The 6,125-nt window shown below is 40.8% G+C and overlaps 1 long non-coding RNA gene across 1 annotated transcript; it reads left to right on the top strand.

The window, feature by feature from the left end:
- The first annotated feature begins 5,125 nt into the window (after positions 1 to 5,125).
- Positions 5,126 to 5,780, top strand: LOC121973239. Its single transcript, XR_006109438.1, has 4 exons — positions 5,126 to 5,140; positions 5,237 to 5,300; positions 5,394 to 5,486; positions 5,731 to 5,780. It is a non-coding gene; the product is annotated as an uncharacterized LOC121973239 (long non-coding RNA).
- Positions 5,781 to 6,125: the final 345 nt, after the last annotated feature.

Raw genomic sequence — 6,125 nt, 5'->3', positions numbered from 1 at the left:
ACTTACATCCTTTCGCTAGATCTTACTATTATAGGGTGTAGGGAAGAAAATCCTCTCTTGTACGCCTAAATCTCCAAGTCACCTTTCCCACACGTACTAATCCTTGTGAAAACTCTCCTCTTAGATTCTCCTCTTGAAGAACTTAGAACCTTGGAACCCTTGGATTCTTGGCCCAAAACTACAAAAAAAGGGAAGAGCATGAGGTTTCAGCTAGGGAGGAGAAGAGGAGATAAAAAGTTAGGTTTTTGGTCTCTTCCATTCCCCTTTTATACTAGGTGGAAGTTGAAGCATCTCTTCACGCATAATCAACATATAATGAATTGTTTCCTTTTCCAATGTGATGCATTACCACCACCTAATGGCTACTTAAACCACTCTTAAATCAAGGGTCTAGGGTTCAAATCCCAACCCAGGTCATATATATATATATATATATATATATATATATATATATATATATATATATATATATATATATATTCTCTTCTATTTCTTTTTGCTCTTTCGGAAGAAAATTTACGGGTGTTACAAATAATGGGCAATTAATGTTCAGTTGACTGATCCCCTTGATCGGTCGATAGATTTGCCTTGTTTTCCTATTCGTCGAGATTCTCTATTAATGAGCCTTTAATTGCATTTAATGTTCATTCGAGCGATCCCTAGGTTTGGTTGATCGATTAGGCTCACTTCCAAGTTTACTTTTGATATATCTGATCTGTGCCACATCATCATGGTTCGGTCGACCGATCTACTAGTTCGGTCGACCGATTAGATGTTGACCGAACTCTTCTTTGGTCCGATCTCTACTCTAAGTCAAACTGATTTAGTTAACCGATCATTGGTTCGGTCGACCGATAAGGTCGGTTCCTACAAAATAGTTTTATACAAAATATGATCCTACAAAACAAATGTTAGTGCAGTTATATGATGCATAAGTAGTATTCGACAGTTGAACTATCTTGATCTCAACTTGAAAATATTTTCAGTTTCTTTAGTTGAATCAGTGACCTAGGGTTTGTTCCTTTCCGGAACATGACCTCACTATTGCTCCTCTTTAGTTGCTTACCTCAACCAACCTACCAAACATTGGTCCTCCAGACTTGTTTAGACTTTGTCGTTTAGCATTGGATCAGCTCACCAGGACTTCTTCTTGATCTTTGATCCTCTAGACCTATCGAGCTTCCTTGCCAAGTGTTAGGTCCTCTTGACGCACTTGGACTTCCTGCTTGGCTTCCACGATCTACTAAGACTTTCTTAACTAATTAAAAATTCAACACACTTAGTCAACTTGTTAGATCACAACATGATTTAACTTGAACCTTTGACAACATCAAAACTTAGGTTCGATTCTAATGCTCCCTGTACTAACAATCTCTTCCTTTTTGATGTTTGACAACCAAGGTTCATAGTTAAGTTTATAACATATACAAAGATAAGTAAACAAGCATTTTAATATTACTCTCCCCTCGAGTTTAACAACTTCTCCTGAATTCACTATCTCTCCCCCTTTGACACACATCAAAAAATAGGGGAAACATAAATACCAAGCTAGAATTTAGTAAGTGTTAAAGTTTAGAAAATAGATAGAAAATTTTGGAAATTAAATTTTCAAAAAGCCTAGTGGTTTTAAAACTGAATCAAGAATAAGATTTGAAAGGTAAACTTTTGAAAACCTTTCTAAACATAGGATAATTATTTAAAAGAACTAAGTGAAGAAATCAGGTGTTTAGAAAGCAAATATGTTTGAGTTAAGAGAAAAACAAGTTAAGGGAGTAAAAAAAAGTATAGAATTTAAGTCGTGAACAAGATGGATCTTAAGAAGTAAAAGTTTACTTTTGAACAATGAAATTCCAATATTTTGAAAAGATACACATTGAAAAATAATTCTAAAGATAATATCTAAAAATGCTTGAAATTTTTGAAAATATTTGAAAATTTGGTAAAGATAAATTTTGAAAATTTGGAAAAGACAAATTTTGAAAATTTTGTAAAGGTAAATTTTAAAAATACATGAAATTTTGGAAAGAAAAAGTTTGAAAATTTTTAAAAATTTGAAAATTTTGTAAAATTAAAATTTGAAAATATATATGAGAAAGATAAATCTTGAAAATTTTGAAAATTTTTGTAAAGAAAAGAAGAGAAAAAAAAAAAGTTTAGATATTTGTAGTTTTGAAAGAATGTTAAATTTGATAGTTATGTTCCCCTTTACTTAAAAGTCCAAGCATGGTTTAAAAACTAAGAAAAATGTCCTTATAATAAAATATCCAACCTTTATACTTTGCTAATTATCATAAGATAGCAGCTACTAATTCAGGTTCGTTAATTTGAGCTTTTGGTTCTAACTAGTTTATTAATAGCCAGATAACTCAAATTGATCAATGTATTTTGCTTAAAACCTAGATTTATAGCGATGCATTTGTTGGAACCCCAAGGTTGGTTTTGATGTGATCAACAAGTTAAGTTAGGTTCTGTTGTTTTCTAACCTTGTGTCTAAGTGTGCAGGAGCTTAGGAGCACAGGTACTCGAGCGTAAGACGCAGCTAGCGAGAAGGACGGCACGCGGTGCATCCGAGGGACGAGGCGCTGCGGAAGAGTACACCGGCGGACGAGAAGGAAGTGCGCGCGATGGTTCCGAGGTACGAAAGCCGGAGCGGAAGATTGCTCAGGGAGCAAGAGACGCAGCTAGCGCGAAGGTCGGCACGGGGTGCGATCGAGGGACGAAGTCTGCGGATGAGTACGCTGGTGGACGAGAAGGGACACGCGGCAATTCCGAGGGACGAGAAGCCGGAGGGAAGCACGCTCGAGAAGACCGGAAGATGGGTTCGGGTGAGCCCTATTCCGGATGTCAGAGATCACCCAATCAAGCGGATCCGGAGCAGAAGACCCGGACCGAGACGGGGACTTAACGGAGAAGTGGTCCCGGACAAAAAGTCAACCGTAGTTGACTTTTTGCTCCGGGGCGCCCGGACCCTGATTTTGACCAAGATCGCGATTTACGTGATCTGAACGTTGGGGGATAAAACTTTATCCCCCCCAGGGCGCCCGGAACCCTTCCGACCAAGGCTATATTTATAGCCTTGGTCCAAAGCTCTTCATCGGTTCGAAATTGTAAACAACACTTGTGTGCTTCCACTGTTTAGATTAGCTTCGTCTTTCTGTGCTTACAGCATCTCCGCCTGAAGGAGCTCTTAGTGCGATCTTCATCCTTGGATTAACAACCTCCCGGTTGTAACCAAGTCAAATTCGGTGCCTCGTTTTTATGCTTTATTTTCTGTTTAATCTATTTTTATGTGTTAGCTTAATCGTACGAGAAAGGGTTGTGTTTGATTTTCAGGGCTATTCAACCCCTTCTACCCGACCGCATCGGTCCTACAAGTGGTATCGAGCCAGGCGCTGAGGACTAACCACGAACGAAGCAACAAGATGGCGGATCCAACATCCACGCACCAAAATTCAAAGGGATTCGCTAATTGGAAAAATCGAATGGAGGTATTTCTTGAAACAGATTATGATTTATTACTAACAATGGAATTTGGCTATGAAGCACCAGAGGGCAAAGCAAGAAATCAATGGTCAAAGAAGGAGCAGGCTGACCACGTGGCAAACAAGAAAGCAGAATTCCATCTGCTAAGTGTACTTCCAACACAAGAAGTCAATCGAGTCGGTACCTACAACTCGGCAAAGGAGCTTTGGGAGAAATTCCTGGAGTTACACGAAGGAACATCCGAAGCTAAACTTGCAAGACGGGATTTACTTCGTAACCAGCTTACGAACCTCCGATTTGAAGAAGGTGAAACAATTGCACATCTACACTCGAGGATTCAGGAACTCATCACTAGACTTACGAATCTCGGAGAAGAGGTAAGTAACCGAGATTCGCTAAGGTATGCCCTAAATTCCTTTCCTAGAAACTCAAAATGGGCATCACTAGTAGATTCCTTTTACATTTCAAAAGATCTAGAAAAAATTTCATTAGACGAATTCTTTTCAACTTTTGAAGTGCATGAGTCAAGATGTGCAGGTCCGAAGGAGCCCAAGAATAATGTCGCTCTTAAAGCTTCGAGAGACGAACCTGAGTCAGAATCTTCTCTCGACGACGAGGAAATGGTAATGATGGTAAGACGATTTAAAAATATTTGTAAATCTAGGAAATCTAACCATCCGCAGGGAAGAAAGAAAAGAAACATCCGCTGCTACCATTGCGATGAAGAAGGGCACGTCAAGGACAATTGCCCTAAACTGAAGAACAAAGGGAAGGACAAGGGTAAGAAGTCTATCCAAAAGCGCAAGGCCCTAAAAGCAACGTGGGACGATACGTCGTCGGAATCGGAAGTCGAGGAGTTCTCCGGGCTCGCGTTAATGGCGAGTCATCAAGACGACGACTGCGAGTCAAGCTCTTCCGAAATGAGCATCGAAAGCATCGATGAAGGGGGAGCCACGTCCGAAGAGAGCAGCTGTAAAATATAGCACCCAAATAATATTTAAATAATAAGGTTATTGGACAAATAATCTTATTGGATTTTAAAGGAATTTTTGGGAATTTTCTGGGATTTAATCGGAGGTCGTATGACGTATTTTAAGGGGATCAATTATTGGGTTTAGTGAAAGCCTATTTGGAATACCCAAAAATGGGAGTTGATTGAGGAATAAACTTAGGTTTTGATTTATCTAAACCTAAGTTTAAATTTATAAACCTCCCCTATTCCTAACCCGTGCCCTAAAGCCTTCCCTCACCGCCGACTTCTCCCCTTCGCTTCCTCTGCACCACCCTCCGAAGGCTGCAACGGCGTCGGCAGATCGCCGGCCTCGCTCACCCCGCACCGACAGAGTCTCCCTCTCCCTCTCCCGACTTCCCCTAAACCTCCTCATCGCCGCTGAACCCTTTTCCACCCGATCCCCTTCCTCTTCTCCTCCGTCCCTCTTGTTGTGATCGCCTCTTCATCTTGTCTTCGTCGCCGACAAAAGGAGCAGCCGTCGACACCTCTGGATACCGAAGCAGCCTCCGGTCTCCCCCACGCCTGATTGGAGATCTCCTCGGTGGCATCCTTCATTGAAACGCAGCTCCTCGCAAAGGATTCTCGGCCGGGAGGGGAGAGGCGGGCACCGGAGATGCTGAGGGTTCCAGTATCAAGGTATGTGAGGTGAGAATGTCTCAGATTAGGGTTTCCTTTAGCTAGGGAGGTTGTGATGTGAAGCCCGGCTGCAAGCATATGTTGATTTAAGTATTGTTTTGGCAGTGATCCCTGGTAGCAGCCTCGGTCACAAATTTCCAGCTCCTGTGCTTCATCCGGAGATAAGAAGGTAAGGACTCTACAGCTCTAATGATAGATCTGTGGCTTTAGGTTTTGGACATGATTCGTATTATGTTCAATTGTGTGATGGCAATGGATGTAGGCTCTGTAGGAGCTCTATTGGTCGTTCTTGGCAGCAAGTATCACTAGAGGATCTGTGCCGGCAATTTTACCTTCGGGCAGGGAATCAGCAGAGGTAAGTTTTGATATAAGATAAGCTGCAACAGTGATAGTTGGGTTTAAGGAATGAATGCATGATTTGCTAGCTCAATTTTGATAGTACAATGTAGGGGAGTTTTGGTTGGTTGGTGTGGATCAGTAATGGAGATTAGTAGATTAGGGTGAGTTTATTCGGGTAATGGATGAATTCGGATTAATTACCTATCTTGTATATTGGTTTAGTTAATCGGTAGATGGTTTATATGGATACGTTGACGCAGGACTTTGATCAAGGCGGTTGTCGTGACGAGATTGACGTCGGATTCAGCCTACATTTACAGGCGGGTACTTCTTGCTTTACCTCTTTAGTATTTTGATCCTAGTGCATGAGCTTTATGTTCAGATAGTTGCTGTATCTATCTTGACTCCACTCTTATTCTTCCTGCGTTTGATACTTCCACTCGATCTTTGAGCTACTCGTTTCTGTATCTATACAGTCTCTCATTGCTATTCATGATATTTAGCAGATACTATAGTACTAGGTATTGGATACCAGATACCAGACATTAGATAGTAGGTATTGGATATATGGACACCTGATACCATGTTTACCTGCTTTGATTGTTGTTTATTTACACACCTTGCTGAGCATGCTGGCTTCATGTAGCATACCTAT

This window comes from Zingiber officinale, chromosome 4A (assembly GCF_018446385.1).
Source record: "Zingiber officinale cultivar Zhangliang chromosome 4A, Zo_v1.1, whole genome shotgun sequence".
Classification (NCBI taxonomy): Eukaryota; Viridiplantae; Streptophyta; class Magnoliopsida; order Zingiberales; family Zingiberaceae; genus Zingiber; species Zingiber officinale.
The sequence above is the reverse complement of the archived record's forward strand: the minus strand, read 5'-3'. Positions and strand labels throughout refer to the sequence as shown.